This window comes from Puma concolor, chromosome A2 (genome assembly GCF_028749965.1).
Source record: "Puma concolor isolate L17-30 chromosome A2, mPumCon1.1.hap2, whole genome shotgun sequence".
NCBI classification, from domain to species: domain Eukaryota; kingdom Metazoa; phylum Chordata; class Mammalia; order Carnivora; family Felidae; genus Puma; species Puma concolor.
In genome coordinates, this window is record NC_141668.1 from 136,485,375 (window position 1) to 136,497,990 (window position 12,616).

The window sequence follows — 12,616 nt, forward strand, 5'->3', positions numbered from 1 at the left end:
TGCTTACGGGCTTATTTCTTTTACAACATGGTTTATATTAAGAGATTATGTCCATGGTGAAATAACATCTAGCGTCTACCGTTAATTCTCCAGTAGTTATCTCACTGGTGATCTTACTTCTAGGAGCTGATTCACTGGTGTTTAAATATTCCTAGTATCTCGTGATAAGATTTACCGTCTATCAGTGACACCTATCTGGGACTCAGAGACCAAGATTTGGTATTTATATAGACAGCATGGTCTTCTGTCTACCCATGTCTTTTGAGACAACTATCCACATAATTTTACAACTGGTTCCACGTAACTCATCTTCCAAACTTTCTGAACAGACAGTACAAGCACTGGATATCATTCTTCCCTTAAGTGAGTGTGTTCTTGCCAAATATTTACCTCCATACACCATATAAATTTCTACATGTATATCTGTATACATATTCAGATACTGTGCATGTGTGTCCACATACCCAGATATTGTGAGCATCTGTATACATCCAGATATTATCATGTGTCGGTATATACACAGACATTGGAAGCAACTATACGTGTGGCAAAATGAAAATGAAGAACGAGAATTCAGCCAGACAGTTCCACGAATAGTACAAATTATATGGTATGGGTGGGATGAACAAAGACATCGTTACAAGAGTGTGGGTTAGCCAAGAGATCAGATGACCAAACAAATTTCAGCTCGGATAAATCTGTTTCCTGGTGGATAAGATTTCTTGGGTGATAATGGAATACAATAAAATGGTCATTCATCTAAATGAGAACACACTGATTTAAAGTAGGCTAACCAACTGTGGTTACCAATACGTGATGGTGGGGGATGCAGGAAGACTGCGATAAGGAATGGTTGGTCACAGGGATGAAAGGGACAGCATGAGGCAATTGTATTTCTGTGGTGAAGGCTGGTTGTATCAGGGTCCTGATAAGCGGAAGAGGGAGGCAGAAGAGAGAGAGACAGAGATGGAGACAGAGAAAGAGAGAGTGAGAGACTTGAAGATGCTACATGATTGGCCCTCACGATAAAGGCACAGGGCCACAAGCCAAGAAATGCAGGCAGGTCTAGAAGCTGGACAGGCAAGGAAATGGATTATTTTCCAAAGTACCCAGAAGCATCCCAGTCCTGCAGACACCTGGATTTTTAGTCCAGTAAGAATTCTGGCATACAGAACCTTAAGATGACAAACCTTGACTGTTTTAAACCACGAACTAAGTTTGTGGCAATTTGGTGTAACAGCAATATGAAATTAATAGACCCATTCTTACCAGGAGTAGCCTCTTCTCATGTGACATGTCTAGAACTATCTCATTTTGTACTCATTGGATCCAGGAAAGCAGAAGAATACTTTTGGATGAATCAACTTATCTTCCATTCTTCCTTCCACACCCTCAGTTTAGGATTGAGAGGTTTATCTGTGGAAAAGTTGTGGTGGCTGGAAGGACTCAAGTAATTCGTGACATTTTCTAATCAAATTTGACTGTTCAAATCATTAAATCCGGTAGACCTCACATTACTTCAGATAATTACTTAATATAAGTTTTAAGACAGTTTAATCATAAAGGGAGAAGTTGGTGTTTTCCTTTAATAAGCAATTAAATTAACTGGATTGACTTTACCCAATTTAAAAATTATTTTAATTTATTAACACTGGGTCTATCACACTGAAGATCCAGAGATTTGTTCTTATAACTTGATGATTCTGTTGAAAAATAAAAGCTAAGCTCTGGTGTCTCTAGACAAAGAAGAAGTAAAAAGTCGTTTTCACAACCCATTTCACATTCTGTCTCTCTTTGTTCCTTACATCAGTTTACATGTCCCTCAAGGAAGTATGTCTATATATTTTTGTGCATCATAACCTTGTTAACTCCTCATCCTGGTTGTTCATTCTCGCTGGAGGGAAAAGATCAAGGGTTTCCATGGGGTGTCTGCTTAGGGCTCCATAACCATGAAACCTGGGCTGCCTCCTTTCTGTGTGGTCATTTGTCACCAGTGAGAGTCTAGAGGGGACAAATGCCCTAAATTCACCTCCACCCAAGACTGACCAGGGATCATTAGTTTGTAATCTCTGTGTTTTGTCATTTTTCTTTAAAAATAAACAAACAGGGGTGCCTGGGTATCTCGGTTGAGCATCTGACTCTTTTTTTTATTTAAAAAAAATTTTTTTAACGTTTATTTATTTTTGAGACAGAGAGAGACAGAGCATGAATGGGGGAGGGGCAGAGAGAGAGGGAGACACAGAATCTGAAACAGGGTCCAGGCTCTGAGCCGTCAGCACAGAGCCCGACACGGGGCTCAAACTCATGTACCACAAGATCATGACCTGAGCCGAGGTCAGATGCTTAACTGACTGAGCCACCCAGGTGCCCCAAGCCTCTGACTCTTGATACCTGCTCAGGTGGTGAGATCAAGCCCTGCATTCAGCTCCCTGCTGGAAATGGAGCCTTTTTAAGATTCTCTCTCCCTCTGCCCCTCCCCCACTCATGCCTGCATTCTCTCTCAAATAAAATAAAATAAAATAAAATAAAATAAAATAAAATAATAACATAAAGTAAAAACTAACAAACAAAACAACTAACAAGGAAAGCAGCGTAACACAAGGTCAAGCCCACACGTTTTGGAATCAAACTGGGGTTTATCCGCTGGCCGCCATTCTCCCTAATGTGTGACCTTGGACAATCGACTCCATTACTTCTAGCTCCCATTTTCAAACCTATGCAAGGGGAGAAGTAACAGTCTTTATTTTGCTTGTCTGTTATGATGATTAAATAAGATATGTCTTGGGGCGCCTGGGTGGCGCAGTCGGTTAAGCGTCCGACTTCAGCCAGCTCATGATCTCGCGGTCCGGGAGTTCGAGCCCCGCGTCGGGCTCTGGGCTGATGGCTCGGAGCCTGGAGCCTGTTTCCGATTCTGTGTCTCCCTCTCTCTCTGCCCCTCCCCCGTTCATGCTCTGTCTCTCTCTGTCCCAAAAATAAATAAACGTTGAAAAAAAAATTAAAAAAAAAATAAATAAGATATGTCTTCAAAGCTTCTACATAACCCTAGTCTGTGGGTTAATCGCTCTATAAAATGCCTCTTACATCTCTTAAATAACGATTTGAGTGCAAGACATGTTCTTTAACTTCTTTTGGGGTCATCTTCTTCATTTGTTAAGAGAGTTTGACCGAATAATAACTTATTATTTCCCCTTTAGTAGTGAAATTCTTAAAGCAACAGAAATATAAACAGACAGTTGCAAAAGTGAAGAGATATTTAGGCTAAAGGGTATGGAAGGACGATAATGTATTTAGATGTGTTTCTCCAACTCTTTTTTTATTAATACTTGTTCCCATATTAGCTGTGAAGTTCTTTGGTGCCATGGATCAGTCGGGGGTATGTTGATCTGTGAGGTTTGTTCAATCAAATGTGTAGCAAAATAAAAGCTAATATTTTTTTAAATTTTTTTTTCAACGTTTTTTATTTATTTTTGGGACAGAGAGAGACAGATCATGAACGGGAGAGGGGCAGAGAGAGAGGGAGACACAGAATCGGAAACAGGCTCCAGGCTCGGAGCCATCAGCTCAGAGCCTGACGCGGGGCTCGAACTCACGGACCGCGAGATCGTGACCTGGCTGAAGTCGGACGCTTAACCGACTGAGCCACCCAGGCGCCCCAAAGCTAATATTTATTGTTTATGGCAGACACTGTTTTGAAGTGTTGTGTGTTCATTCACTCATCTGGTCCTTGAAAAACACATGTATATATACATATATATGTATACACACACATTTACACACAAATTGGGAAAGTTATATATACATATATGTGTGTGTATTCTAATATAATATCAGTATATATTATATATTTTATATATATTATACATGTTATATATATCATGTATTATAATTAATATAAGAACTGAATATATATATTATATATTATATATGTACACATAGGGAAAGTACCTATTTTACATTTACAGTAGAGAAGAAACTCAGGTAGAACTTTCCATTGTAATTATTCAGTACAATTTTACTTCATTGTTAAGTTCTATCTTTATAGGATAAAATTGCTTTGTAACCTAACCCTCCTCTCTACCTTCATACTTTTTTTTTTAGAACACTTTAGACTTTTACAACACATATGAAATTCTAATTTGAAAGTCATTTCAAATTTAGGAAGGTTTAACAAACTTTTAAATAGCATAACACGGTCCAGATTAAAGTGTAGAGTGCCAAATATAGGAAATAAACAGATGACTATGTTAATATGAGCCTTAAATACTGGCATAAAAGTCTAAATCATTTTAAAAGGGAAAACATACTAAATAAAGAATAAAATCAGGGGAATATACCCAAGAAAACTGAAAACTCTACAACAGTATTGTCCAATAAAAATATAATGTGAAGTGTGCACGTAGGCCACGTATATTATTATACATTTTCTAATAACCACCTTAAAAGAATTTTTAAAAACAGTGGAATTACTGTCAGTAATATGTTAGTCACATTACATTCAAAATATTTTCATTTTGACATATAATCAATATTAGAAATTATTGAGATATTTTACTTTCTGTCATAGTAAGTCTTTGAAATCTCATGTTTTTGATACTTAAAACAATTCAGACTCTCTACACTTAAGGTGCTTCACAGTGATATGTAACTAGTGACTACCAGGTCAGACAATACAGGTTTAAGTCTATCCAGATCTGTAGCTAATATCCAAGGTGTGAGAAGAGGTTAATCTATGAAAAATCATACATGTACTTCTATTTCGAGATTCAAAAATTGTTTCAGGAAGGTATCTGTAGGTTACATAGAATTCACTGCTTAGTACAGGTGATAGGTTTGGGTTTCACAAGTATTGGGATTGTATCCAGAAGGAGAACACTAGGCAGAAACAGAAGGCCTGGAATCAAGTCTTAGCTTCGTTGAGTCACTTGAAATACATAGAACTCATTTTTCTCATCTCTCAATTGGGACATATTACATGTTCTATTTACTTCCCTGCATCACATTTTGAGAATTAAATGAAATAATTTAAATGAACTCATAGAAAAGAATAGGATATAGGGGCGTGTGGGTGGCTCATTTGGTTGAGTGTCCACCTCTCGATTTTGGCTCAGGCCGTGATTCTAGGGTTGTGAGATCAAGCCCCACTTCGGGGCTTAAGATTTTCTCCCTCTCCTTCTGCCACCCCCCCCTCATGAGTGCATGCACACACACTCTCTTTCAAAATAAATAAACTTAAAAAAAAAAAAAGAATATGATATAAAGAATAGCGACTATGATTGTTGTTGAGATAATGTTGGTGGTAATGATGATGATGTCAGCATTGTTCTTTTTAAACTAAAATCTATATCAAATAATCCTTCCAAAGAAGAATATTTCTAATGAATAGAGCTTTGGCTGAATCATTCAATTATAAAATTATTAAAAGTAGAATTACTGTGCAGTTACATAATGATTGAATTTGCTTAATAGTTGCCCTTCTTTTATTTATTCATAAAAATTGGATCTTTAGTTCTAAATATATATATCAAAAGATAGAGGAAGTATGCATGGAAACTTAATGGAAATGGTGATTTATATATCTATAATTTAGGATATATGAATATACATATATTCATATAAGGAGTTATATGAAATGGAAGTATAATATAGCTAAAAAAATCATTTTGACTACATTATTATAAAAAATAATTATGTCAATACTTTGTGTCAATAAAACAGGTAAACTAGAGAGCTATTATATTTAATCAGGAAACGGGAAATTTTAAGAAGCAGCAGTTAATTATTGTCATTAGCCGGATTGGTAACAATTCATTTGTCCTAGATTGGTTTAATCACAAACATCAAATCCTCTCCTCAGTAAGAGTACATGATTGTATGCTAACAAGGAATTGAAGAGTTTTAGACACAATGTCAACTGCATTTACCTTCACTTTTGGTGAGAGAAATGCCAGGCATAGATCCGTGAGAGAAAAGTCTGCATTAACTTACATTTTTCTAGAAGTTTTTCTGAAACTTTGTTTCAATTAGTTACAGTAAAGCAGGCAATATTTAAACCTACTCTTTATTTACAAAGTAACAACAGTATCCTTTAAGGTTCTGTCTCAAAGAATAATAAGCTGGTAAAGAATCACATGTGTAATGATAAAATACGTCCTTCATCACTGGTATCATTTAGTTGGAGGAATTGTCTTCTCACATGATAGATTTTGTAGAACCTCAATATATAAAAGAAACTATAGCAATTTTTTATTAGCTTCAGTTAATTTCATGTTCAAATATATGTTTTCTTATTAAAGCCCATCAATAAGAAGGCAGTTTGGATCAAATAAAATATTTAAAATAAGATTATTGCCAATCTTGGGGTCTCATTCTCTGTGTTTGTATCTTTATATATGGATTGCTATGAATATTAGGATAAACCATAAGATCTTCTTAATTTGACCAATTTTAATCAGCAAAAAAGAAAACATCGCATCACGCTAATGGTTATAATTGTGCTTGTGTTTCTTTTTTTTTTTTTTTTTTTTTCAACGTTTATTTATTTTTAGGACAGAGAGAGACAGAGCATGAACGGGGGAGGGGCAGAGAGAGAGGGAGACACACAGAATCGGAAACAGGCTCCAGGCTCTGAGCCATCAGCCCAGAGCCCGACGCGGGGCTTGAACTCACGGACCGCGAGATCGTGACCTGGCTGAAGTCGGACGCTTAACCGACTGCGCCACCCAGGCGCCCTGTGCTTGTGTTTCTTTAACATCTCCACTTGTGCTCTTTCCATTCCCTTTAATTTATAGCATCCAGAAATTTGAAATAGAAATACAGTCAAATTTGCTTCAAGGTGTAATCACTAACAATATCAAGAATTTGCTCACACATGCTATCCTGAGAGTAAGAGTCATACCACAAAAACTGAGTGATTTATTGAAGGTTCTGACTCTCACTAAAAGAAACTCTAACAGATGTCTATCAAACAGAAGGAAAATTTTATCACATGGAAGGGCTGAGTTGCAAGAAGGTGAATAAAAAAATCACTAACAGTAAAGAATATAATAATATTGTCTAATTTGGGAGGGATTAAAACTCACACATAAAAAATGGTAATATGTAGGTTGTAAGGGAGATGATCTGAGTAAAATGCTCTAAGTTCTTATTATTCTGCAGTGTGATAAAGATACTGGTTAACTTCAGGCGTCATTAAGAGAGGCATGTTACAATAGCTTGGATCATTACTATAATAATAGATATATGACCTAGAAGTTCCAAAAAAATCAAGGGTTAAAATGGAACTAAGGAAACAAAATTTCATAAATCTAAAATAAGAGAAAAAAGGGGGTGGGGTAGAGAAAGAAAAGCAAGACCAACAGAGCATAAATAAGATGACAGCAATCAACACAAATATACTAGAAATCACATGAATGTAAATGGGCTTAACTCTCTAGCAAATTCTCCAGTCTACTTATACAAAACTGCCTGTTTTTGACAACTTCAGCATCTGCCATTTATCGGAGATACATCTTTTTTTTTTTAATTTTTTTTAACGTTTATTTATTTTTGAGACAGAGAGAGACAGAGCATGAACGGGGGAGGGTCAGAGAGGGAGGGAGACACAGAATCTGAAACAGGCCCCGGGCTCTGAGCTGTCAGCACAGAGCCCAACGCAGGGCTCGAACTCACAGACTGTGAGATCATGACCCGAGCTGAAGTCAGAGGCTCAACCGACTGAGCCACCCAGGTGCCCCCGGAGATACATCTTAATATAAAGATTCAGAACAGTTAAAAGATAAAGGACATACCAGGTAAATAGTAACTCAATGACAATGGGTATAGAAGTAATCATATCAGACAAAATAGACCTTAGGACAAAAATAATTCATTCCAATAGTAATCATTTGATACTAACCATAATAACAATTTAATTCACTAAGAAGGTAGACAGTTCTAAACTAGTATAAACCTAAAACCATAACCTCAAAATACATAAAGTAGAAAATGACAACTACAAGATGAAAAATAAGCAAATTCACCATCAGAGAAGAAAGATGATGTACCTTTTGTACAAGCAGAAAAAGACTTAGCAAAAATATAGAAAAGTCAAACAACAAAATTAGCAAGCTTGATCTCATAAGCTCAATATCTACACGGTTTTCTGGAATCCCTGCCGTCCTTTACAGAAGAAGGGGTTAAACCCATAGCACAGCTTCCTCTTTTTATGAATTCAGGAGTGCATCTAGTCCTCTGCTTACAGAGGCTATAGGAGAAGTATGGAAATGATAAAGACACGGTCAGCTCTTAACACGCCTTACGTGGATACCCTTGGCTGACTTCCTTTTGAACAAAGGGGTTCATAGGCCCTACTTCCATGACAACAAGCAAAGTCCAATGCTACATTCTATCATGCTTGAAATACAATTGCTGAAGCTATCCCAAATGGACCGTGCTCTTGCATATGACCCTGTTGTCACCACACTGTGTGCCATTCTGTTCTTAGGAGAACTGTACCAAAGAAACATCACTGCCATTTCATTGAGCTTGTACTCACCTGCCTGGTTTTAAAAGAGCAGACAAGCGCGCTTTGGAATTTTAATCCAATGACACTTTAGAATTAATCCCAAATCATTAACATGTTCTCGGGATTTCAAACATTGCATATACACAAAAGGAGGGTGTGTAGGCCAGAGGGTGGAGGTGAGATTCCAATGTCTGGAGGAAAGGACTGGTTAACCTGGTCACCAAAGTTCAATGTTAGGAATTTTAATGTGTTCCCAGGAATTATGAGAATGTATGTTGGTTTTTATTAATTTGTTAGGTAGCTAAAAACACAGTTATAAACAAAATCAGAATTAAATATACGAGGAACCCTGCAGCACTCAGCAGACCACAGGTAAGGCAACCAGCAGCCTAGGATATGGAGAATTGCTACGCGGATACTTAGACACAGAGGAAAAGCAAAATACGCTTACTTTGGGTACTTCTTTCTAATGAGCTAATTTCGGCCATCCTGCATTTATTCATCATGCTTGTCACTGTGAGGTCATATCCCTGCCACCAACTATGTAATTCAAGAACAAGCACAGATGACAAACACCTGGTTGGTAACCAGTGTGAGTAAGTACTATGCATGATAAAAGTTCCTGCCAACATTTATTCACTGACTGTTTTATTAATTCAACTAATAGTTTTCAAGCTTCTACCAAGTGTCAGGCACCCTGCCAGACCCTGGGGATGCAATATTGACCAAAACAGACAAGATTCCTGCTTTCACGGAGCCTACATCCTAAAGCGGGAGGTAGGCAAAGCCAGGAAAAGGAGTGAGTGAGAGTTTCAAAGGGTCAAATTCCTTCAAGAAAATAAAACAAGACTGTACGTTAGATGCCGTTTTGCAACTTTAGGACTACAGATATATTGTGCCAGACAATTACTTGCTGTGGGGGTTGGGCTGTACATCATTTGGTAACATCCCTGGCTTGTACCCGCGAAATACCAATAGCACCTTCTCAGTTGTGACAACCATCGATGCCTCCAGACATCGCCAAGTATCTCCTAGGGGTGCAAAATCACCTCCAGCTGAGAACCAGTGCAAGAGTGACCGGAATGGAAGTGGGTTTTTGTATGGTCTGGTTTGACCCCTTCTTGGGTGCTCAGGGAAGACCTCTTTGAGGGCTTGAAAATGAAGAGGGGGAAAAAAGACGAGAAAACGATTTTGGAAGAAAGCTTTCCAGGCAGAGTTGAACAGTGAGTACTGAGACGAAAAGGTGACAATCGACTTGGAATCCTAAAGGAACGGACAGAAGGCTTGGGCACCTAAAGCAGAGAAGCAGGAAGTGGTCTCAGAGAGGCAGGCAAGAGCAGATCACAAGATCACATAGATCCTTAGAGGCCAGAGTAGAGGGGTCACATTTTTTTTTTCAGGGTGATGAGAAGTTTAGATGAAGGGGAGGATTTCTGATTAATTGTGAAGAAAAACATGTTTCTAGCTAGCCCTTTAAAGATGGAGAGGCCTGGATTTTTACACTGTGAGATGAGAGAGTGTTCCAGGTATGGGTAAGGGATCAGAGATGATAATATGTGGCTGGGCTGGGGCGAGGGATGAACACAATTCCAGAATTGTGAGAAGTGGAGAATCTAATGTAGGAGGAAGGGATTTTTGAGGGGTATCTTCTACCAAACACTTCTGGAATAACAGCTAAGAGGAACTCTGAAGGAGAGTGTGTTTTATGCAACATATTGGCAGCAGCTGTGAGCTGTGGGACCCACCATGTGTATGTGGACTCTGGCTCAGCCCCAAACATGCCCCTTTAGGGAGGGAGGGCCCAAAGCCAAGGGCAGGCCGGACTACCCAGCAGGAGCCAGAAACTAACAACCCAGGGACAGGTGACTACCGTCACAAAGATGTCAATGTCTTGATTCTAAAACATTCTTGCTTGGAGGTTTAGAGAGTCAACTCTTTGAGACCAAGGGAGACAAGGATAATAACTTTAGCCCTTTATTCCAACTTCCTCACTGTTGTATTATCACTACCATTTTTTAGGTAATGGCACCTGTAACGCATTATTCTAAGTGTTGTCCATCAATTTTCTCATTTAATCTTCTGAACAATCCTATCAGGTAGGTTCTCTTAGTTTCATCATTTAAGAAAAAAGGGCACCGGAGCCTAGAGATGCTCTGGTACTTGCCCATGGAATCTGAAGCCTAAGCAATCTGACTCAAATCCAAACTTTTAAACACTGCATAATACTCAGGTAAAGCAATCCATATGATATGCAGCTCAGACGAAGCAAATGACAAAGATGAAATCACTTGCCGAAGGTCACACCCAGCTAATGTCTGTCTGAGAAATAATTAATGATAAATTTCTAGTATTTGAACACTGACTCGTTTGTTATTTTTCTAAGCACTGTGTATGAATTCTTGTTTAGTCTTCATAAAAACTATAAGAAAGGTCTTATTAGTTGTCTCATTTTATAGATGAGAAGCCTTATGTCTAGAGATCTTGTCACTTGTCCAAAGTCACCCAACCAGCAAATTGTGGAAATGAGACAGCAATTTAGGTGGTCAAATGCCTGAGCCTTCACCCCTAACATTGAATCACAGAACCCAGTTCTCTTCCTGCAACAAGAGACTATTTTAGAAACTCTTACCGTCTTACTTGGTAAAAATGTGCATGTGTGATTTACAATAATGTAACACCACTGAAAAGAATTTTGCAAACAAGAACATCTGATAGCACAGTCCCTTGGAAAGCTTTGTGCAGACGTTTTACAGAAAATATGTTAAATTCGTTTATCAGTTCATCTCACATGATACCTTAATTTCCAAATAAGTTTATGAAAAAGGACAATGGTGCATTGATTCTGCATTCTCTCATTAGAGTCCCAGGAGGTACTGTTCTGGAATCTGTGTGTTTGTCTGACTTCCAGAGGCTGACATAGGAATGCCAGTCTGCTGCTATCCATGCACTGCCCATTTCCCATGGCACCAGTGTGACATAAGAGAATGACCCAATCTGTTGGTGATGTAATCTGTTGAAAAGTATATTCTCAAGCAAGAGAACTGGAGGTATTCAAAGGCATCCATGGAGCAGTGAAAGAAAAGCAATATTGGGCATCAGAACGTTGACATTTGAGTCCAGTTGTACCGTTTAAAAGCTCTGTGGCCTTGGGGAAGTCACTATGACTGCTCTGAGATTAGAGCTCTTCATTACGCAGGAGGCAACCTAATCCTGACCCTGGCTACCAGACAGGTTGCAACGTAGATCAGTAAGACGATTTGTGCACGGGTGGTTTATGAACTGTGGGATGCTCTGACAATAAAGGGAGACATTCATAATAGAGATGTCAAATAGCTAGTTACAAGGCTGACTGTTTACCGAACTAGGGATAGTGTGTCTCTTTTCTATTGTCAGGTCTTTTTGACAACGGCAGCGTGCCGAAACAAAGCCAGCTCAAGTCTATGTGTTCTGGAGCTAGAGGAGGGATGAGGTCAATGGGAACAAGATATTTATCCTTGAGGCAGCTGCTCAAGACAGAAACTAAAAATTCCCAGTATCTTAAGGCACTAAGTCTAACCCGACTAGGTAAAATTTGAGTGAGATAAACCTTGCAGACCCAGGAACAACTCTCTTTTAAAATGTTCAATACCGATAATAATAATGATTACAGTCGTGGTATTTCATATATGAGTGAACTACTTGAATAATTACTATTTTTTAAAAAAAATTTTTTTTTAACGTTTATTTATTTTTGAGACAGAGAGAGACAGAGCATGAACAGGGGAGGGTCCGAGAGAGGGAGACACAGAATCTGAAACAGGCTCCAGGCTCTGAGCTGTCAGCACAGAGCCCGAAGCGGGGCTCCAACTCACGGACCATGAGATCATGACCTGAGCCGAAGTCGGATGCTTAACCGACCGAGCCACCCAGGCGCCCCGAATAATTACTATTTTAATAATAATAGCATCTCACATGTCCATCAACCACTTTTGCCAACAAAATATTCTAAGACTCCTCTCCTTGCAAATGATTATTTATTCTCAGTTCTCTAACTGCATGGTGGGTGGGCATTGGTTCATCTACGTTGGGCTCAGACAGGGAGGTTGGGCTCAGACACGTAGTTCTGCCTCAGAT